Here is a 23315-nt window from a genome sequence, read left to right as displayed (position 1 = left end):
TTTATCTGTGGGCTTCAACTGTCAGTTTCATATGCTGAAATGCAGCAATTTCTCCTGTCTGTTTCATTAACTTCCAGAAATTCCGCCTGTGCAGATAAGGAATTACATGTCTTAATGCATGCCACTGAACAAGTTGGGAAGCATGGTTTACCCTGTGGATTTGATGCCTTAGGGAGCTTCTTGTAGGACTGCTGCCTCTGGCACAGTCATTAGAGCATGCATGGTTAAAGAACAAATTTGCCAGATCAAGTAAGCCATTATTGGATGCTCCTGTTCAGCATAATGTTTTTGTTTGGATCTAAAAGCTGAAGGTGACGAAGATGGAGGGGGACAAAACCACAAAATCCATGCAAACAGATTTCTTACAAATTACAGCCACCCAGATTTAGTAGGAATTGGCCTACAAAAATTGGTCCTTTCCCAATTCAGATGAGCCTCAGAGGGAGGTGAATACAGGCGCTCGGGAAGGCCTCCAAGCATAGCCTCTTATAGACCAAGTAGTAGGATTGCTTACCCTAGGGGAGAGAGGGACAGGTGCCAAGCTCATAGAAAGGCAGACTCAAGCCAGCTCCTCTGTTGGGCTGCAGGAACTTCCTGCCTGGAAGCCTCTCGGAGGAAAACTTTCTCTTTCACCTAGAATTGGACTCGTATAACTTAAGACAAGTGGGTTCTGGATGTAGTTTCAAGAGGTTACAAATTCCATTTCATACCCTACAAGATAGCGGATGGCCAGTCTTCCAAAACATCAATGGTTAGAGGCCTTAAACCAGGTGCAAACTCTCTTGGCTATAAGCCATATAACTAGTTCCACTTTCAGAGAGATGGGGGCAAGGTTTTTTACTCGGGCTCTTTCTGGTCTCAGGAAGCAAGGTCATGGAGACCCAATTCTGAATCTGTCAGTCTTGGAACACTTTTTCTCGAGATACCAAAATTCAAGATGCTTACTCTGTATTTAATGCTGACCAAAAATGCATGGATGGTAACTGGATTTAAAAGAGCATGTTTACATTCCCATCAGGCAGAATGAGAAAATACCTCCGCATTCAAGGCGGATCAAGGCACTATATCTATATAAGCTGCCCTTTGGATTGTCTACTAAGCGTCTTCAAATGCCTGGCTCAGTAGTAGCTTATTGCAGACTCAAGAGATTCAAATTTACCCTTATCTGGACGACTGTCTTATTCAGGCGAATATAACCAGATGTCTTACTCCAGCACATCTAGTTTGTTCAGGAATCTTCTCAAGTTCTAAGTTCACTGTAAATATAAAATCAAATTTGTACCCCTCACAGCAAGACCAGTACCTGGGTGCTTCTCTAAACACAACAACCCAGATGGCATTTCTGACATAGGAAAAGTACGTTACAGCTGGCGCAACTTTCAAAACCTTGGCAACATTAACTCAGCTATCTGCAAGAAATTCCTGCAAGCTTTGGGTTACATGGCCTCCTGCATCACTACGTAACATTTGCAAGACTACATGTAGGAAAATACAGTGGTACCTAAAAGTGTATGGTCTCAGCATTGCCACAGTTTAGACATACAGATCTCATCTGCTTGTCTTCCAAAAGAATTCCTGGTGGTCCACGGCATGTACTCTAAACAAAGGAAAAGCACTTCTGTCTGCCTCCTGCCACTCAGATACTAACAGACGCCTCAGATTGTAAAGCAGGAGCCCATTTTCAGGAGCGAAAACTGTCTACAGGGCCTTTGGACAAAGGATCAAGCACCTGCATATCAATTTAAAAGGAAATGTTAGCCGTTCAAGCTCTATTGGCCTTTAGGAATCGCTTCTACAGCAGGACAGCAACTGCAATGCGGACGAACAACACCACAGTTATGTGGTACACAAACAAGCAAAGAAATCATTCACACTCCCTTTGCAGACTAGCCATGAATCTTTGGAACACAGCTCTAGCTTGCAAACTGGACCTTCAGCTCAGTTTCTACCAGGGAAGCAAAACTACCAGACAGTCTGAAGCAGAAACCTACTCGGACCCTACGAATGGATGCTGGACACCGCAATATTCAAGATGATTACAGCAGTCTCAGGGGATGTCCTCACATAGACCTCTTTGCATCCACCTCTATCATCAACCACCCAATTTTTTGCAGGACATTCCACGAACTAGCTTGGAAAGTGGATGCACTATCATTCAGTTAAGGAGAAACCTACTCTGGAGTATGCCTTTCGCCTCTTCCTCTTCTAACTGGGTATTAAAGATCCAAACAGGACAAACCCAAGATAATCTTGCTGGCTTCATAGGTGGCCTAGAGCAGTTTGGTACCCAACTGAAAACTGTCTGGAGCCTTGGGTTTTACCACAGACTCCGAACCTTCTGTCCCAACACCAGGGTCAGGTTCTGCACTCCCATCAAAACTCTCAGCCTGAAGCCCTGGTTAATCAGGGTCTTTGATTCATTCTCTCTCCCTACCCAAGCAGGTTACTGGATGTCATTTTAGAAGCCAGATGTCCTAGCACTAGAAAATCTTATGCAGGAAAATGGAAAAAGATTTTGTCCTGGATTAAGGCTCCGGGATTCATATCCTCTTATTCTAACATTCCTCTGATTTTACATTACCTGACAGACCTGCCTCTTACATAAGGGTCTCTTTCTCTTCCATAAAGATACGTACTCTGCTATTTCTATCTCATTATAATACAGACCCTCAATCTTTCCACCAGCTCCTTGGACAGTTTCTCAGAGCTAAGAACTTAGGCCCCCCTAGATCTCCTCCCATTCCTGCTTGGGATCTCAACTATCTTATGAAGAAGATAGCTATCCTGTTAACTCGGCCTCTGCCAGGAGAGTTTTTGGAGATTTAAGCTCTCATGGCTGTGGAACCTTATATTATTTATCATCAAGACTGGGGTGTCTAGGACTAATCTACTTTCATACTAAGGTGATTTTAAAGTGGCTTTAAATCAAACTATTCACTTGTAACTTTTTTCCCCACTCCTCAAAATAAGGAAAGGATCTTGCATTCATGGATATTACACAGACAACTACGTTTTTACCTGGACAGAACCAAAAGACATCAGGAAATCAGAGCAATTGTTTGTTTCTTGTACTTCAAGTTCCCAAAGGTAAAGCTATTTTATTTCCATGGACATTTCAAATGGTTGCTCATGGAGTCAGATTTTGCTATTCACACCATGGAAAGCCAGATCCAGGGACTATAAGGACTCACTCTGCAGAGCTGCTGCCACTTCAGCTGCCTTCCTCCAGAGGTTCCTACAAGGACATTTGGGAAGCTGCAACTTTGAGTTCAGTCACTTTTCTAACCTTTTCAATCTACCTCTTTTAAGTCTAGGGCAGGCTTTTTAGCTACTGCAGTCTTGCAGGGTCTTTTGCGCCTCTAGCTGTAATGACCACCTCCTTTTGTCTGGCACAGGTTCAACCCCACAGTGTGACTGCAACAGTGAAACCGCGATGGAACATAAACCCAGTTGTGTGCACTTGCATAAATGTAGATGTTACGGTGTCTTCACTGTTACCGATCAGACCCCACTCCTGTCCCCTCTTATTTTTTTCTTTTGTGTGGTTCCTTTCTCACCCCTTCTTCTGAGGGGTGCATTGCAAAGGGTATGGGATCTTTACTCATTTTGGAACTCCTGACATCTGGGGCAAGAAAACTGGAGAACATGGCGTCGACTGTCCCGGCTTTGTACTCCTGGGCTGACTCTGACGTCCGGGAGCATGGCTGGACAACCCGGCCTTGAACTGGGCTGAGTTCTGGCCGACCGAGGGACTGCCTGCGGCAGGGGAGACCCCAGTCATGACTGCAACCCAGTGAGAACACTCGAACATCTACATGGTAAATGTACACAACTTCTACTTTTCTTCAGCAGCCTTTACACTGCGGTCGCTGAATTGCAAAACAATCGAGGCCAGTAAGGGGCAATGAGAATCAATTTGGCTCTCAAACGGTAGCTTTCTGGATCACCTGAGGGATCAGAGGAAATGGAGGAAGGCATAAAGAAGTCCCTGGGGCCAATCCTGGGTCAGAGCGTCTCTGGGGATGGCCTGATAGAGGGAAGAGGCTGAAGAAGTCTGGACATTTGCTGTTTTGGGGAGTAGCAAAAAGATCGCAACATGGACGACCCCATTCCAGAAAAATCTCTTCCGCTATAGATTGCTTGAGAGACCACTCATGAGGCATGAGGATAGCTCTGCTCAATCTGTCCGCTACAATGTTGGTTTTCCCAGGGATATGCGTTGCTACCAGAAACCAATGAGAGGAGATCACCCATTGCCATAGTCTGAGCGCTTCTCGACACAAGGGGTAGGACTTGGTTCCGCCCTGTTTGTTGATATACCAAACTACAGACATGTTGTCTGTGTGGACTGCAAATTGTCCCTCACGGGAAGAAAGTCATTGAGGGCTTGCAACGTTAAAAGCACTGCTCTCATCTCCAGGACATTTATGTGCAGATGGTACTCGAACGGCTGCCACGTCCCATGAACCATCCTGCCCTGATAATGACCCCCCACCCGATCAGGGAGGCATCCGTGGTGACAGTGGCTATCGGGGATGGGGTACAAAGTACCTGCCTTGGTGAACCTGAGGAGATGTGATCCACCAAGCAAGATGATCTTTGCAAGTCTGTGTCACCAGAATCTGGTGACGCATAGGAAGTTGTTGGTATGACCACTGTGTGAACAGCATCCATTGAAGAAGGCGCATGTAGAATCGAGCCAGGGAAGAAGAGTAATGGCCGCAGCCATGAGGCCTAATACCTTTAGAACCATTCTGGCCTGTACTTTCTTGTTGGCCAGAATGATCCTGACATGACTCTGAATGTCTGAAACTCTTTGACCTGTAAGGGTAGCTGACATCCGAACAGTGTTTAAGTTTGCCTATGAAGGTAATAGACTGGCAGGGCGATAAGGATGACTTTTCAAGTTGATCGAGATGCCCAAATGAGAACAAAGATTTATTGTGTAATCCCTGGCTTGTATAAGCTGATGCCTGGTGGTGGCTGACAGGAGCCAGTTGTCGAGATACGGAAACACCTGGAATCCTTGACGTCTCAGGTGAGCCGTGACCACTGCCATGCATTTGGTGAACACTCTGGGGCTGTAGTGAGACCAAAGGGCAGGGCTCTGAACTGGAAATGACTGGACCCCAGCCGAAGCGGAGAAATCTCCTGGAGCGTCTGTGAATTTTGATGTGATAATGCATCCTGAAGATCTATTGAGCACATCCAGTTGTCCTTCTGTAAGAAGGGCAGAATTGACTGAAGAGTGACCATTCGAATCTTGTCTTCCTGACAGACTTGTTGAGTCTGCTGAGATCCAATATTGGTCTCCAGTCTCCCGTCTTTTGGGGACCAAAAGAACCTTGAGTAGATTCCGGCTCTGAATGGTCTATTGTAACTGGCTGAATGGCTCTTTTGCAGTAGTTTTGCGATTTCTGACTCTGCAATCTCCCTTAGACCGGGTGGTACATCTGGAAGGGAACTTGAGGGAAGGGACTTTCCTCGAAGGAATTATGTAACCCTTGGATATGATCGACTGTACCCATCTGTCTTGAGTGAGGGAATGCCAGGCTTCTGGGTACAGTGATAATCTTCCCGACTGCCTCCAAGGAGGGACAGCCGGGCAACACCTCAGGGATGCTGAAAGGGCTTGTCAGAGAGAGGCTCCCTGTTTCCCTGGTTCTTCGGACCCCTCTGCCTCTAGAGCGTCTGTTGTTGTTACCCCTCTGCCTCTAGGGTAAACTGACCACGTGAATCCGTCGACACTCCTTGAAATTTACGGAACCACTTCTTCCCACCCTACTGACCTTTGGGATAAGGCCTAGAAGGGGTGGAAAACGGACTCCAACAGCAGAAAGAGTCTTGCCGTCCTGCTCGCACCTGGTCAAGGTTTCCTTCACCTGAGGGCCAAACAAAGCTGACCCATCAAAGGGAGAATTTGTGAAGGACGCCTTAAAGGGATCCGCAAAACCACATAGCCGCATCCAGGCTTGGCGTCTAAGAGCCACACCTGTGCCTGCGGCTCTACTTCGCCTCCATCCGCAGCATAAGATATTAGCCGCATGGAGGAGTTTGCAATGGAATTGAGGGTTCCTAGCTGAGAAGCAATTTTTTGAGCCCCTGCAGCTGTAGGATCCTGAACTACTTCTCCCAGCTCCTTCAGGATATCCCTCTGGAGTCTGGTGAAGTGACATAGGTAATTCAGCGAGCATAGCAAAGGTCGCTGAGGAAAACATCCGCTTACCATACCTATCCATGGTCCTAGAGTCCTTATTAGGAGGATGGACGGGCACAGAAGGATCTGCAAGTTCCTTTTGGTGGCCGCAGCCACCACCATGGCATCAGCGGGGACACCCTTAGTAAGGAATTGTTTGTCACACGGGCAGTGATAAATTTTGAAGGCCTCCTAGGGACTGGCTCTACAGAGTCAGGAGCTGCCCACGCCTTCGTGCAATAACCTGCATAAGGGGTCGAAAGGCGGAGACACCCAGGAGGTGGAGGGCCGAGATCCAAACGCCTCTAGGTATACTGACCCATCCTCAGAGGGATTGTTGGTGGGCCAGTTTCCCCTCTGTTTCAGAAGTTCTAGGATGTCTGAGAAGGAGACATCCTCAGAGGGGATCTAGGGATCCCTCTGACTCATCAGAATCAGTATCCAAGTGACAGACTCAGGGGAGTCTACATGCTTCCTCTTACAAGTCCTCTTCCTAGGAGGATCTCCAAACATCAGGAGAATCCTCGGAAGAGGGGAAATTCCCAATGGGGAAACCTGAGGCGGAGGATCTCTGGGTCCTGTAGCAAGAGAAGTCGCAGAGATGTCAACAGGTACTATAGAGGGAGGAGCTACGGGAACAGACTGCTGACTGATACCAGTGGCCAGTACACTCTTCATCACCTCGAATGCTCCTCCCAGGCAGGTCCGAGAGAACCCGCTCCAAGAGCTAGGAACCCAGGGACCACCGAAGGGAAGTCTCCGAGGCAGATGTCGGAGCCGAGCTCATCAAGGCCGAGGCTCCAAGGGGAAGAGCGGCTCGGACAAGGGTCCGATGCCACTCACCCCTCGGAGGAGACCATGGAAGCCCGACCACCAATCCCTCTAAGGAAGGTCTCAAGAGGAGATAAGAGTAGAGGCTGAAGGAACAGAAGGGGTACCCGTCCTCCAGCCGTAGCAGTAACCATTCGAAGACTCCAACTCCAAGCTCTGGGGTAGAGTTGAAGGAGGAACTGTAACGGGTGTGGACCAACAGTCGCCTGTTGAGACGGACTGTGTAACATTTGGGCCAGTACCTGTGACTTAAGTAATCTACTGACCACTCTCTAGGTCATGATCTGACAACCTGGATGACCTTGAAGATCGGCTCCGATGGCTCCGTTCGATAGAAGAGGTGAAGCCGAGTCGAAGTATCGGCTCCAAGGAAGGAGACCTCGACCTCTTCCTGGAATGAGCCATCGGAGCCGATACCATAGATCCTGTCGGAGCCGACCTCTCGGAGCCGACAGGAAGCCTCGATGTATCGGCTCCAGCCGGAGCCGATACAGCCACCAAAGTAACGGTGTCGGAGCCGATCGGAGCCGACACCGATGCCTGTGCCACATGGGTGTCGGAACTGATCGGAGCCGACATCGGAGTGGTCAATACAGATTCGCACCGATAGCCATCGGTGCCGAAGGTTTTGTCAAGCCAGAATAGGCTCCAGCCGCATCCCATCTCGACTCAGTACGAGTCGGAGCCGAGGCCGCAGGCTTAGATACAGAAGCCTGGGCCTTGGCAGGTTTTGCTGATTTTGGTGGAGCCGACTTAGCCGGAGAGCCCTCCGGCAGAAGGCCCCTAAGTATCAGCTTATTACTCTCCTGCAGGACTCGCTGGCTGGAGGAATGACAAATAGCACAGGAGTCCTGCAGGTGAAGAGGGCCCAGACAATACAGGCAGAAGTGTGACCGTCTGTCAGAGACATCTTCTGACAGCACGAGTCACACTTCTTAAAACCTGAGACCCTCTCCTTTGACATGGTGCTGAAAAACACACACACACACACCAGTCAAAATTAACTTAAATAAAATACCAAAAGGTATTCTATAAAACCAACACACACACCCTAACAGGGGATGGGATAGGAAAAGTTTGACTAACAAAATTAAAGGAGACAGGGATTTTCTGTCAGAAAAGTACAAAATAAACTTAAAACTATCAATAAAAGGTTTTTACTAAAAGGGGCTTAAATCTCACAAAAGTGAATAACTTACCAGGAGCTGGTAAAAGAAGACCTCCTAAGCGGGCGCAAACGAGATCTGGGTACTTACCGCCTTGCATCATGGGATATGGGGCTGCCTCGAGCTGGTAAAAGTGACTCTCGAGCTTAGCAAGTGCCGAGTCGGAGCCGAGGGATCGGCTCCGAGCCCATCAAGCAAGAATGAAGGCGAGATTGACAACTTAACATTTTACGTTCATATAAAAGTAATCAAACTATATTAACATAAACATTATAGGTTCATAGGTTCATACTAGGCTATCTGCCCAAGGGCATTTATAAGCCTAGCCCATAGTTATGTGGCTTTCGCCACCCCTTTAGTTTGAAGAAAACTATGCCTATTATTTTGCTGTGACACTGAAGTAATCCCTGGGGTATATCTGCGATCTCCCATCCATTGGTCAAGATTCCTCTTGAACAAGGCCAGTGAGGTGCTCTGCCTCACATGTACTGGGATTTTGTTCCACAGCATAGGGAGTCTCTGGGTGATGAATCTGTCCCTCCAGCACATTCTATTAATAACCGTGTCAAGGTTTAAGTCTCCCGCCCTTGTGGTTCTGAGGGATCTAGATTTTTTGAGGTGAAGCATATTCATCAAATCTGGGTTTGACATGGCCTTATATGTCAGGCACAGGTCACCTCTGAGCAAGCGGTATGCGACTGACTAGAGCTGGAGTTCTTTCAGTCTGGCAGCATAAGACATATTTTTGAGACCCTTTATCCTTTTGGTGAGGAACTTTTGGGGCCTTTCCAGCTGCTGCATGTGTCGGGTCAGATACTTTCCTAATGGGGCATTGTACTCAATCATAGGTCTAATGAGTGATGAGTACAAGGGGACGATGACCTCCCTAGATCTAGATGTGAATCCCTTCATGATCAGGTGGGCAATGTAGAAGGTTTTCCTAACTACTTTGTCAACATGATTGTCAAACGAAAGGTTACTGTCAACCTGGGTCCCCAGATCCCTGATGACTTCTTCTGTGCTCAGTGGATTGCCACCTATATGGTAGCTAGGGGTAACCTTGTTTTTCCTGAAGGGTATGACTATGCATTTCTTGGCGTTTAACTTTAGGCCATGGCTCTGGCACCAGTTATCCATTTCTGTGAGGCCCTTCTGAAGGATATCTGTGTCAGATGTGTTTTCGACTATGGCGCCCAGTTTGCAGTCAACTGCAAACTTTGTCAGCCATAACCCTCCTGTGTTTGCTTGTACTTCAGAAAAGTAGATGCCAAACAAGAGTGGTCCCAAGACTGAGCCCTGTGGGACACCACTTGTGACAGGCTTTGAGTCTGACATGGCGCCAGCAACTCTGACCCTGTGGGTTCTGTCACTTAGCCAGTTTGCAACCCATCTTGTGATGTATGGGTTTACATTTAAGCTGATGAGTTTTTCGATGATACCTGAGTGGGGTATTGTGTCGAAGGCCTTTGCCAGGTCGAGGTAGGCTGTATGGACTGCCTTGCCCTCATCAATGGCCTTGGTGACTGTTTTGAAAAAGTCAACCAAGTTTAAGAGGCATGATCTGCCTTTGACAAAGCCAAACTGGGATGGATCCAAAGTCTGCAAGTTCCCTATGCCTTTATTTATGAGTTCCATTATGATCCTCTCCATGGCTTTGCAGATAAGGCTTGTCAAGCTAATGGGACATTAATTTCCAGGGTCGGTGGAGGCACCGCCTTATGAAGTGGGACCACAGTCGCTGCGCGCCACTCCTTGGGTATGTATCCTGAGGTGAGGCTAAGATTAAACAGCTGTCCTAACTGCGGGTTTAATTCCTCATTGAGTTCGTGGAGCACACAGCCGGGGACACCATCCGGACCCATGGATGCTGTGTTTTTGCCTTGGAGAGAGCAGTTCTCACCTGGGCTTGGAGATGTTTGGGGGCTACAATCCTCTGGTATAGATATCTCTCCTTTGGGAGGGGGGGATAAGTTTGCACTGAACCTGTCAGCCAGTATGCTGGCAATGTGTGTAGGTTCAGTAATCTTCACATCATTTTGAACTAATTCTGAGCATATCTGGGAGTTTCCTCCTAGGTTTCTAACATAGCTAAAGAAGGCCTTATGATTGTCTTTTTGAGTCCTTGGCGATTTTTCTCTCAAAATTTGCCTTGGATGATTTTATGAGAGCTCTTAGTTTTTTACTTATAATGATCAAAGGTGTCTTACCTTTCAAGGATTTTGCTCTATCTTGTAGTAGCTTCCTCCTTTTGTTGTAGAGCTTGTTTATGGCTGGGGTCCACCAGACTGGACGCTTGCCTTTGGTACAAAGAGTCTTAGTTTTGTTTGGGATTGCCTGATCCATGCAGTCCTGTAGGTGCTGGTAGAAGGCATTTGTAAGTGATTCAGCGGTTTGAGTAATGTTTACCACTGGCTCAGAGGCCTTAAAGGAGACCACACTAGCTTTTAGAAGTGTAAAGTCGGCTTTTGAGAAGTTTTTCACTGTGGTCTTTTTTATTTCAGGTGGGGGCGGCATGAGGACCTCCAGCGAGATTAGTTTATGATCTGATCTCACCAGTGAGGGGTATACTTCCGGTGTTGAACACTGTGATCCCATGTTCGTGATGATGAGATCAAGTATGTTTTCTCCTCTTGTGGGGATGGTGACTAGTTGTTCCATGGCATTTGAGTTTATGAACTCCAGGAACCTTTGGGCTAGAGTGTTTGGGCTTGAATAGTGTTCCCAGTCTATATTAGGGTAGTTCAAATCACCTAGTATGATGGTATTTGGAGATACATTTATCCCCTCCAGTGTTTTCAGGAAGGCCATGTGAGGTTCCTGAGTTTGAGAGGGTGGCCTGTAACATGCTACAAATTGCAGAGCAGTCTTGCCTATGGTTAATTGCACCTGGATGGTCTCCGATGCATTGTGCGTTGCCACCAACCTTGAGGTGTGTGTGTCCTTTATGAATATGGACACCCCCCCTCCTTTCTTGGTGTTGTCCGGATTTTGGGGCCAGAACGCATGATATGAGGTGAAACCTGATAGTGCTGGGGTGCTCTCAGGAGCCTTGAACCAGGTTTCTGTCACAGCACAGACATTGATGTTCTCCATACTGAGAAGGGCCTCAAGTGCATGCATCTTGAGATTGAGACTTCTGGCATTGAGCAGCATTACCCTTAGTTTTTTTCCTTTTTTGTGTTCTAGGGTGGTAGGTTTAGAATTTGAGCTTTGCCTAAAAAAGGCACTATGGGGGTGGCAAGAGCCTTTGCCAATATCCAGAAGCCCAGGGGTGACAGGTGTAAGCCGTCCCTTGCGAAGCAGCGTGGCTTGTCCAGCATGTCATCCCAGGCAGACAGACATTGGATCCCCTTTGAATGACACCAAAATTTAAGCCAATTATTAAAGCTGATCATCTTATCACTGTATTGTGGCATCATTCTAGGTGAAGGTAGGATACTGCTCAAGGTCAGGGTCATACCTGCCTGGGCTACATAATCAGAGAGCTCCTCAATGTCTCTTTTCATGTAGTCCAAGGAGGTATGCCTCAGGTCGTTGACACCAGCATGGACAATGACTGAGTCGTACTTGTACTTCCTGTTGAGAGACCTGAGTGCTTGCTATGTGGCGGATTCTAGCCTGACAGGCAGCTTACTGTGACCTTCTCCTTACTCAGTCTGGTGAGCGGACGCCAGTGTGCCTGACTATGGAGTCACCAATGACGAGTGTGTCTGGCATTGTGTTTGGCCTTAAGGGCTGTGACTGTTTGACACTCTGACTGTGTGGTCTATGTGATGCATGTGTTGGGTCCTGAGGTGGTAGTTGTTTGGGTGTCTGCTTTGGAGGCCTCTGCTGTTTTGGTAGATTTTTGGTCAGAGCCTCCGAGTATGTCTTTGTGTGATTATGTGTATGATTTGAAGTTGTGATGGTACTATGTGTGACTGGGTATGTAGTGTGTGTGGTTACCTTCTCCTCCTGTCTGGTCTTGCCAGTCCTATGTTGAGAGAGCTCAGCCTCCAGTTTGGCAGTATAGTTGCATCTCTCGCATGTATTTGTGTTATTGTTATATATCCTATAAACTAAGAAATCTTACATAAATTATTCAATTCCTGCTTTTTAAACAAGAAGCATTTTTATTAAACCATCACTTACTACACAGGCAATCATACATCTCCACAAATGAAAACAAACCACACAAATACAATCCCAGTTGCAAGCATTCCACATCACAAACCACACTGTCACGCTCCCAGATGCAAACACCATACATCACTTATAATCTACCCAATCTTTCTCACTCAAATATTACATAGCTCATTTAAGTCCTGACACCTTTTAGACCAATTCCTCCCATGTATGTATTGTTCCCACAATTCCTATTTTTTTCCTCTGCAGTTTACTCCTACCCTTTTCTAAAGATCTCAATTCCATTTGTTTTATCTCTCTTATTATATTCACTACTTCCAGTATAGTTGGTTAGATTTTGATTTCCATTTTCTAGTAATTGCTTTTTTCCAGCCACCATTATTAGACACAGCAAGGCCTTACCATGTCTAGGCAATTCCAATTCTGTATTATAGCTCAGAAAAATCATCTCCATCATCAGACCAATCTGCCCACCCAGCTTCTCTGACAGTACATCTCACAGGGAATCCTTAAAGTCTGCCAACTCACTGCATTGCCAGAAAATATGTTCGCAATTATCTCTTTCTTCCCCTTCACACCTCCAACATTTACTCTTTGCTTGAGGAAAAATCCTCTGGAGTCTACTTGGGGTATAAAATATTTATGCAAGCATTTCCACGCAAAAATCCTAAATCTTATAGATTCTGTTGCATATTTGGGAGACATACATATATGCTTCCATTGTTTCTTTGTGAATTGCTTATCTAGTCTCTCTTCCCAATCCTTTCTAACCTCCTTTGATTGGTTCTTATAGTTATCATACAATATTTTATGTGTTCTACCAATTATTCCTTTTTAATGGCAGCCTCTGTTCTAGAGTCTATTAAAAACTCTACCAGTGCTGGTCTTTCATTTAGGACCCCCTATTTATTTCTCTTTGCCTATACTCTGATATCAATCCCTGATAAGAAAGGCAACCTCTAACCTGCAGTCCAAATACGTTCTTGGAGTTTTCCCATTCTGTCATCTTTCCCTCTCTAGTTATTTGCTCCCAATACCTTGGTTCCTTTGCCAGTTTTTTCCAATAAATTCCACTCCCCTCTTGCCTACTGTATGTATCCCTATTTGCAGTTATCCCTATCGGCAGAATCTCCTTTCTTCATTCCTGTGTTGATTTAGTTCTTGGAATACTTTCTACTACTTTATGGATATAATATTCTGCATGATTACTGTTATTCTCCTTAAATGTTTTCATCCAGAATCCCAGTCTCTCCTTGTTTCTTGAGCTTCCCCCATGTTTCATCATCATCCCTTTCCACTCTGAATTATAGTTTTCTGCTTGTGCTATGTAAAGGTGTCTTAACTGTGTAGCTCTGAAATATCCCTTCAAATTGGGTAATCCCTGTCTGTCCTGTTCTACTGGAAGAATCAGCTTATCCCACTTGACTCTTGCTGTTTTCCCCTCCCAGACAAAGTCCTTCAGCTCTTTATTAATTGCTACACACGACTTCTCTTCTGGTTGATAAAAATATGCATGACCTGTGTATAAGACTTAAGGGACTAAAAGAACTTTAACTGTTTCTATATTACTATCCATATCCATATAAAAAGAAGTTATACCTTACCATAATGTTCCATCTGTGTTGTCGATCTTCACTTATCCTTGACTGTGGGTTTGGTTCCGAATCTTGGAACCAATTCAGCCATTATTCCAGCTTGCACCTTCCAAAACTCTTGAGCTTAGCTTTACCCATAATGCTCCTCTCAGGATTACCTCAGATCAAGTTTGCACAAGGTAGTGACAGACAGGAAATAACAGATCAGTGACTATATCTGTAGTCATAAGGGAAAATCCAATCTATAAGGATATATCCGTTCCACCATGAAGCCTGAAAGGCAGGGGGAAGGAGGGTGGGAATGTCAAGAATGAGTGAAGACTGACAACACAGATGGAACATTATGGTAAGATATAACTTCTTCATCTGATGTTGTCAATCTTCACTTAATCCTTCCTTGACTGTGGGACAGAGTCCCCAACTACCTAAATCATTGGAGGTCTCACGAAAGTATATTCCTGAGCACCATCAAACCAAAAGATGCTCATCTCCTAGAGACCAGATCCAGCTTGTAATGAGTAATATAGGTATGCAGGGATGCCCAAGTAGCTGCTGCACATATATTGTCTATAGAAGCTCTGGAATGAAAAACTGCAGAAGTAGCTATTGCCCTCATTGAATGTGCATTTATAGGGCCTGGTAGTTACACTTTCCTTTTGTTATAAATGAAGGTTATACAATCCTTAAGCCATTTACCAAGAGTAACCTTAGAAACTGGTTTACCCAGACTTCTTTTTCTTCTTCTTTCAGCTTTTCCCAGTTAGGGGTCACCTCAGTGGATCACCTGTCTGCTCCTGACTGGCAGTGGAGTTTTACAGTGTTGAGTTCACAGCCTGGCACCCAACCTTCCACAGAAGGCACACACATGCACGCACTCACGCCTAGGGCCAATTTAGAGAGTCCAATACACCTACAGCTTGTCTTTGGGGTGTGGGAGGAAACCAGAGCATCTGGAGGAAACCCACGCGACCACAGGGAGGATATGCAGACTCCACACAGAAGGCACCCCAGCCAAGGATCGAACCGGAGAACCTCTTGCTGTGAGGTGGCAATGCTAACCGCTGCACCACCACAGCCGCCCAAACTGGTTTACCCAGACTAGTAGATGAAAAAGAAACAAACAACTGGTCAGATTTTCTGAATTATTTTGTTCTGTGAAGTTAAAAATGTAATTGTCTATGAACATCTAGAAACTTTAGACAATATTCACCCTTGTTTGAAAATTTGGGAAAAAATACGGGAAGTTGTATCATCTGGTTGATATTACTCTCAAACACTAATTATGGCAGAAAGGACGGATTAGCTCACAAGGACACCCTGCCTCTATGGAAGGTTAGGTAGGGAACTTGCAAGCTAATGCTTGTAGTTCTGATATTCTCTTAGCAGAGGTAATAGCAATCAAAAATACAATTTTCAGATAAACACTTCAAATCGCAATTTGCAGATGGCTCAGCTGGGTAATAAATTATGGACTGTATCACCAGGTTCAAGTCCCAAGGTGTGGAAGGAGCCTTCTATGGAGGTCTGAACATTAAAGTTCCTTTCAGAAAAGCTTTACACAGTTTGTGGGAGATTACAGCTGTATCATTTAAACCATTATGAAATCTGGAAATTGCAGCTATATGCATACGTTCAAGGACGATGCTCGTGCACCAAAAAGTGATGCTAAAAATTCTAAGACCTTTTCAACTGGTGCAGAGTATGTGTCAAGGTTATTCTCTGTAGTCCATTTTTTAAATTTTTGCCACTTGCTGTTGTATAATCTTCTAGTTGAAAGTTTATGTGAGGCTAGAACAACTTGTTGAACTTGGGCAGAGAGGCTGGTACTCCTGGCAATCATTGGAACTGGAGAAGTCACTCAGTGAGCTTGAGATTTTGAAGATTTGGATGTACAAGTCCTTCTGGATGGGACAAGAGGTCTAGAGCTGGGTCCAGGGTCCAAGGTCTCCGAATTAGGTGAGGCCAAAGAAAGAGAAGCCATATCTGTTGAGGCCAGAATACAGTAATGAGAATTATCCTGTTCTTTGACCTGCTGGCTTTCTTCAGAAAATGGAAAATGAGAGGTATTAGGGGAAAGACATACAACAGACCAGAGGGCCAATCATGAAGGACAGCACCTCTCTGTGACTCCTCCGGTGCAGGGAATAGTGCAAAGTAGCTGCTGCAATTGTTGTTCAGGGGGGATGCAAAGAAATCACAGCATGGCTGGCCCCATTGGTGGAATATCCTTTCTGTCACCAAAGGATTGAGAGACCACTCATCAGGCATAAAGATGCTCCTGCTCAATTTGTCCACAATCACGTTGGAGCTCCCGAGAATATGCATTGCAATTAGAAAGCAGTCAGATGAAACTACCCACTGACATACCATCAGTGCTTCACAACAAACAGTGTAAGACCTGGTTCCCCTTGTTTGTTGATGTACCAAACAAATGACATGTCGTCGATTTGGATCACAATTGTTCCCAAGGGGTGGGTTTCTTGGAATCCTTGCAATGCCAAAAGTACTGCTCTCATCTTTATAACACTGATGTGCAAATTAGCCTCTAACTGGGACCAAGTGTCTTGAACTGTCTTTCCCAGATAATGCCCTCCCCATCTGGGATGCATCCGTGGTCACTATGGCTGGGGGCTGAGACAGGACAAAGGGTTGGTCCAACAAAATTTTGTTGGAGTGAAGCCACCAACTTAGGTCTCTCTTGCATAGACTGGTGATCAGTACCTGATGTGACACTGGCTGATTCAGTAAAGACCATTGAGACAACAAGAGCCATTGTAGGATTCATGTGAAATCTCCCAAGGGGAACCAAAGTGATGGAGGCTGACATTGATCCTAGAGTTTGTAACAACAGTCTTGCAGTCACGTTGTGCTGCGAATAATCTGGTTGACGTGATTTTATTCTTTGAAGTCTTTCTGGGGAAAGAGACGAGATACTGCTATTTGTGCTTAACACCGTTCCTATAAATTCTAACTGCTGTGTTGGCTCTAGATGAGATTTTTGTTGTTTACAGTGATCTTCGGTGAGCAGCAATTTTGAAGAACATAGTTTCTTGCCCACAACAGTAGATGCCTGGTGAGTACGTTAATGAGCCAGTCGTCTAGATATGGAAACATGCAGAATCCTTGCATTCTGAAGTGAGCTGCTACCACTGCCATGCATTTGGTGAACACCCAGGGGGCTGTGGTGAGACCAAAGGACAGGGCTCTGAACTGATAATGACTGGCTCCCAGCCGGAAAAGGAGGAATATTCTGGAGTGCTTGTTCATTTTTATGTGATAATATGCATCCTGAAGATCTAGTCAGGACATCCAATCGTCTTTTGCTAAGAACAGAAGTACAGACTGAACCATAACCATCAGGAATTTGGTTTGTTGAACTGACTTGTTCAACACATTGAGATCCAAAATCCGTCTCCAGTTCCCAGCACTAAAAAGAATACTGAGTAAACTCCTGATCCTATTTGGTCTGGTGGGACTGCTAGGATGACTCTTTTGTCGAGCAGTTTTGAATTTCTAAGACTGTTGCATCCCTGTGACTGGGTGGAACATCTGAGATTCTTTTGGTTGCCTTTGTTGTTTTAAAAATGGGATATTGTAACCTCTGTTTATAATCCTCTCACCCTATTGTCCGTTGTTATATTTAGCCAAGCAGAATGGTGTAAGGATACTTGCACCCCGGCTGCTTTCAGAGGATGGCAATAGGGTCTCCATTCAGGAGCGCTGATAGGAGTTACCAGGTAATGAATTCCTGAAACCCTGATTTTGCAGGCCACCTCTGCCTCGAGCATAGTGTCTTCCACTGTACCTCCCCTCTGTCTGGGGAGTCAATACAACACGAGTCCTGGAAAGGTCCTTGGCAATTTTTGAACCATAGCTTTCCACTCCTCTTGTTCCTGGATTAAGACTGTTGAGGAGTGGAAAAGTGTACCCCCATGGCAGAAAAGGTCTTTCCATCCTTCTCACATCTGGCAAATGTCTCTTTAACTTTGGACTAAAAAGGGAGATGGTCCATCAAAAGGAGCATTGACGAAAGAAGACTTGAATGGCTCCACAAACTCACATAAGTGCATCCAGGCATGCCTTGTCATGGCCCCGCCGGAACCTGCTGCCCTAGTCTTTCCTTCGACTGCATGCGCAATGAACCTCATGGATGAATTACATATTGATTCAAGGGTTGCCAGCTGGGAAGCTACTTTATAGGTTCATAGGTTCATACTAGGCTATCTGCCCTAGGGCATTTATAAGCCTAGCCAGAGTTGTGTGGCTTTCACCACCCCTTAGGTTGAAGAATACTATACCCATTAGTTTGCTGTGCCTCTGTCCAGCAGTGATACAGAGATGATCCCCGGGGTAAAACTATGATCTCCCATCCACTGGTCAAGATTCCTCTTGAACAGAGCCAGCAAGGTGCTCTGTCTCACATGGACCGGGATTCTGTTCCACAGCATAGGGAGTCTCTGGGTGAGAATCTGTCCCTCCAGCACGTCCTATTTATATCCATGTTGAGGTTTAAGTCTCTTGCTCTTGTGGCTCTGGTGGATTTGGATTTTTGAGGTGGAGCATGTCCATTAATTCCGGGTTGGACATGGCCTTGTATGTCAGGCACAGGTCACCTCTGAGCAGACGGTATGCGACTGAATAGAGCTGGAGTTTCTTCAGTCGGGCAGCATATGCCATATTTTTGAGCCCCTTTATCCTTTTGGTGAGGAACGTTTGGGGTCTTTCCAATTGCTGCAGGTGTCGGGTAAGATACATTCCGAATGGGGCATTGTACTCAATCATTGGTCTGATAAGTGAAGAGTACAATGACCTCCCTTGATCTGGATGTGAATCCCTTCATAATCAGGTGGGCAATGCAGAAGGTCCTCCTAATCACTTTGGCAATGTGAGTGTCAAAAGAAAGGTTACTGTCAACTTGGGTCCCCAGGTCCCTGATAACCTCTTCTGTGCTTAATGGATTGCCACCTATGTGGTAACTTGGGGTTACCTTGTTTTTACCAAAGGGTATGACTATACATTTTTAGCTAGCTTAAGGCCATGGCTCTGGCACCAGTTATCCGTTTCTATGAGACCTCTCTGAAGGATATCTGTGTCTGATGGATTTTCAACTATGGCGCCCAGTTTGCAGTCATCTGCAAACTTTGTCAGCCACAATCCTCCTATGTTTGCCTGCACTTCTGAAAAGTAGATGCCGAACAAGAGGGGGCCCAGGACTGAGCCCTGTGGGACACCACTTGTGACCGGCTTGGAGTCTGACATGGCACCAGCAACTCTAACCCTGTGGGTTCTGTCCGTGAGCCAGTTTGCAACCCATCTTGTGACATATGGGTTTACATTTAAGCTGGTGAGCTTTTCTATGATACCCGAGTGGGGTATTGTGTCGAAAGCTTTGCAAGGTCAAGGTAGGCTGTGTGAACTGCCTTACCCTCATCAATGGCCTTGGTGACTGTTTCAGAAAAGTCGACCAAGTTCAAGAGGCATGATCTGCCCTTGACAAAGCCGAATTGGGTAGGATCCAATGTCTGTAGGTCCCCTATGTCTTTATTTATGAGTTCCATTATGATCCGCTCCATAGCTTTGCAGACCAGGCTTGTTAAGCTTATGGGGCGGTAATTACCAGGGTCCATAGAAGCACCGCCTTTGTGGAGTGGGACCACAGTTGCCGTACGCCACTCTTTGGCACGTGATCCTGTGGTAAGGCTAAGATTAAACAGCAGCCTTATGTGTGGGTTTAGTTCCTCATTGAGTTCGTAGCACACAGCCGGGGACACCATCCGTCCCATTAATGCTGTGTTTTTAGCTTTAGAGAGAGCAGCTCTCACCTGGGCATTTGAGATGATTGGGAGGCTACACTCTGCTGGGATAGATATTTCTCCTTTGGGGAGGGAGGGAGAAATTTTCACTGAACCTGTCTGCCAGTATGTTTGCAATGTCTGTGGGTTCAGTGATTGTTGTATCATTTTGGACTAATTCTGAGCATATCTGGGAGTTTCCACCCAGATTTCTAACATAGCTAAAGAAGGCCTTATGATTGTCTTTTGAGTCCTTGGCGATTTTTCTCTCAAAGTTGGCCTTGGATGATTTTATGAGTGATCGTAGTTGTTTACTAGTATTGATCAGAGATGTCTTCCCTTTTAGGGATTTTGCTCTATCTTGTAGTAGCTTTCTCCTCTTGTTGTAAAGTTTGTTTATGGCTGGGGTCCACCAGATCGGGCGCTTGCCTTTGGTGGAAAGGGTCTTGATTTTATTTGGGATTGCTTGATCCATGCAATCCTGGAGGTGCTCGTAGAAAGCATTTGTAAGGGATTCAGCAGCATGGGTTGTGGTTTCCAATGCACTCCCTCAGCTATGACTCCTGTCAGAGTATCTGATAGCTCCATTATCAGGTCTTGCTGAACTCTCGTAAAATGTGTCATAAAGTTCAAGGGACCTGAGCGCAAAATTCGATGACATGTATACGTGCTTCCTAAATCTATCTATCATCCTAGACTCTTTTTAAGAAGGATGGATAGTAGGACTTTCATCAGCAAGTTTCTTTTTAGTGGCAGCTGTAACCACTTGACATCTACTTGTATCCCTTTATCCCAATGTTGGTGATCCTCAGGAGCTGACAAAATGCAGCCTGGTCTCCTGGGGATTGGCTCAATGGAATCAGGCATCTTTCCAAGCCCTCTGTGCAATCAATTTAATTAGATCATCAGTGGGTGGAGAGATCCATCAGATAGATGGTCAGGCATGGAAAGCCTGCAGGTATACCGATTGCTCTGAGGAAGGCTGATGGGAAATCCAGCCACCCCTCTGCTTCAGGATTTCTAAAAATCCTGAAATCTTCAGTTTCAACAAAGATGTCTATCTTCTGGCAGTGACCTTGGGGAACCTTCACCTTCACCAAAATCAGTATCTTCTGTATAAGACTCTTCAGGGGAGTCCAACTGCTTTCTCTTGCACTTTCTCTTCAGGGGCATCTCCTCAGTGGGATGCGGCAGAGAGGTGTCTGAAGAAGACATAACCACTGCAGTTGAAACCTGAGGTTTCTGTGCCCGCTGTCCCAGGGTAGAGGCTGGAAGTAGCTCTGGGTGAGGGGAAAGACAGGGATATTTGCCCAACAAGAGTGGTATCAACTGTGAGTCCACAGTGGACAAGTCCCTTTCCATGGCTTGGAAAGCAGGCCCCCATAGAGGAATTGGGGTCCGGAACTGAGATAGACCCCTCAGAACCATGGTCCCACCCTATACCAAGGATGCTACCTCTGAAGCCAGAGTTGAGCTCACATATGCCGACACCCCGTGGAGCATGGACGTTTCTGACAAAACTGGAATGGATCCATGCTCCCCAGAACCAACAGCAAAGCTTAGACTCCAAGAGGTTTCTGGATCCAACAGAACTGAAGAGATCAGGCTACTTACTGGTGCCAGAGATAAAGATCTAACTGGCATTGACACACTCAAAACTGGGACTGTCGAAAATGGGAACTCCAAAGGCTCAGTTGGAGTAAGAGGAAGAACAAAACAGGTGAAAAGACAGGTAAGGTTCCAGAGACAGGGAGGCTAGGAACCAACGAAGTAGCTAACTTCATCACCACCAGGAGCTGGTCCAGCAGTCTCAAAATATCACACTCCATGAGGCAATTGGTGGAATGGACTGAAAAGACCAATGGGGATCTAGGTTTTTCCAAGAAAGGGCTTGGAGGTTGGTCTAATAAAGGGTCTACAGATGGGGAGTATCTTGTTCAGGGCCTGTCTGTAAAGGAAAATTCCTTCAGTTTCAACAAAGATGGAGCCAATGAGTGAAGCAGCACCAAACTCATTGTGTAGCAATAGTCACTGTCAAAATAGCCGGTGCACAGACTGGCACTGATGGCCCAGAAGGTTTAAGCAAGTTTCAGTCAGGTTCCGTGGTAACTAAGGGAACCAGAGAAGTTTTAGTCATCTTAGCTGGAGTTGCCGATGGGACTGTCAGAACCGACTGGCTCTTCTTCTTAGATCCATCATGTATTGACAAAGAGGAAACAGAAGAAGGGGAGCTAACATCAGTTTTAGAGTTTGTAGAACCAGATATGGCCTCATCGAAGTCAGACTTAATAAGCCCCTTTAAAACCAACTTAAAATCAACTTATTTTTTTCTTTCCACAAGGGACCGGTGACTGAAACTGTGACAAATAGCACAGTCATCTTGAAGGTGTACCAGGCCCAAGCAGTAGACACATCAAGAGTGTATGTCAATTTTCTCTCACACTTCTGGCATCTTTTGAAGCCAGAAGTACCCCTGCCCTTGTCTGTCATTACAAATGAAACACATGCACAGAAGGAACAAAAGATAAGTTTAAGATTTTCTTTTTTAAAGCTAGTCAGAAAAACGTACTGAGAATGGTATTGAAGGTTTACCATAAAGGTAAGTAGGTATAGAAAGTACCAACAATGGTATGTAAGGATTACAGCTGAGGTAGCAAAAAAGGAAAAAAGAAAGAAAGAGGGACTTCCAACAATGGTAGTAGAAGAATAACACTAAAAGTGTTAAGGAAGGAGCCTAGACAGGAGCAGAGTAAACAAAATAGAAAACAGAAAATTAACTAATAAACTTTTTGAAGGAAAAATACTTAGAGTTTAAAAAAATAACTTCACTTGAGAGCTGACAGGAAAAAACACATATGGCACTAGAAGCGGCAAACGAGTTGTGAGGTAATCCTAACAGGAACATTATAGGTAAAGCTAAGCTTGAGAGTTTTTGGAAGGCATGAGCTGGAACAATAGTCGAGTTGGTTCCGAGATACAGAACCAAACCCACAGTCAAGGATTAAGTGAAGACTGACAACATCAGATCAAAGTTTCCATTTTCTCAGTTTTTGTATTATCTTTTTAGTCTATTCCAGCATACCCTTAGCTGCCACACTACAATCATCTTAATCCATAGTCCTAAATATTTCATTTTATCATGTCCCCTTAAATATGGGTATTCCTGAACAAGTTAATGTATGAGTACATAATTTAGCGCTATTGCCTTTATTTTAGCTTCATTAATTTTCTATTCCCAAAAGATCTGAAACTGTCTCAAAATGTTCCACAACACTGTAATGTCTTTTTCTGGTTTTGTCAGGTATGAAATAATAACATCTGCAAATAAAGTCAGCTTTTCTTGACTACCATACTAATTTTATCCTTGAAATTCTGAGTCCCTTATTTTTTTGCCAATGGTTCTGAATATAATGCAAATAATAAAGGGTAAAGAGGACACCCCTGCCTGGTTCACCTGCTCAAGCAGAAATTATCTGAAAGGACCCCACCCCACCCACTTTAATTTTCACCTCCGATCCCTCATATATTCTTCTAATCATTCTTATCATTTTTTCAGGAAATGCAAATGCTTCCATTTCCCTGCTCATAAAATCCCAGTTTACTCTGTTAA

The 23315-nt window shown here is 45.3% G+C and overlaps 1 protein-coding gene across 1 annotated transcript in view; it reads left to right on the top strand.

Annotated features, from left to right (window-relative positions):
- KANSL1 (KAT8 regulatory NSL complex subunit 1) overlaps window positions 1-23315 on the top strand; it is a 1638220-nt gene that overhangs the window by 1212714 nt on the left and 402191 nt on the right. The window lies entirely within an intron of this gene.

Source organism: Protopterus annectens, chromosome 2.part0, assembly GCF_019279795.1.
Source record: "Protopterus annectens isolate FY-2018-M chromosome 2.part0, PAN1.0, whole genome shotgun sequence".
Classification (NCBI taxonomy): Eukaryota; Metazoa; Chordata; order Ceratodontiformes; family Protopteridae; genus Protopterus; species Protopterus annectens.
The sequence above is the reverse complement of the archived record's forward strand: the minus strand, read 5'-3'. Positions and strand labels throughout refer to the sequence as shown.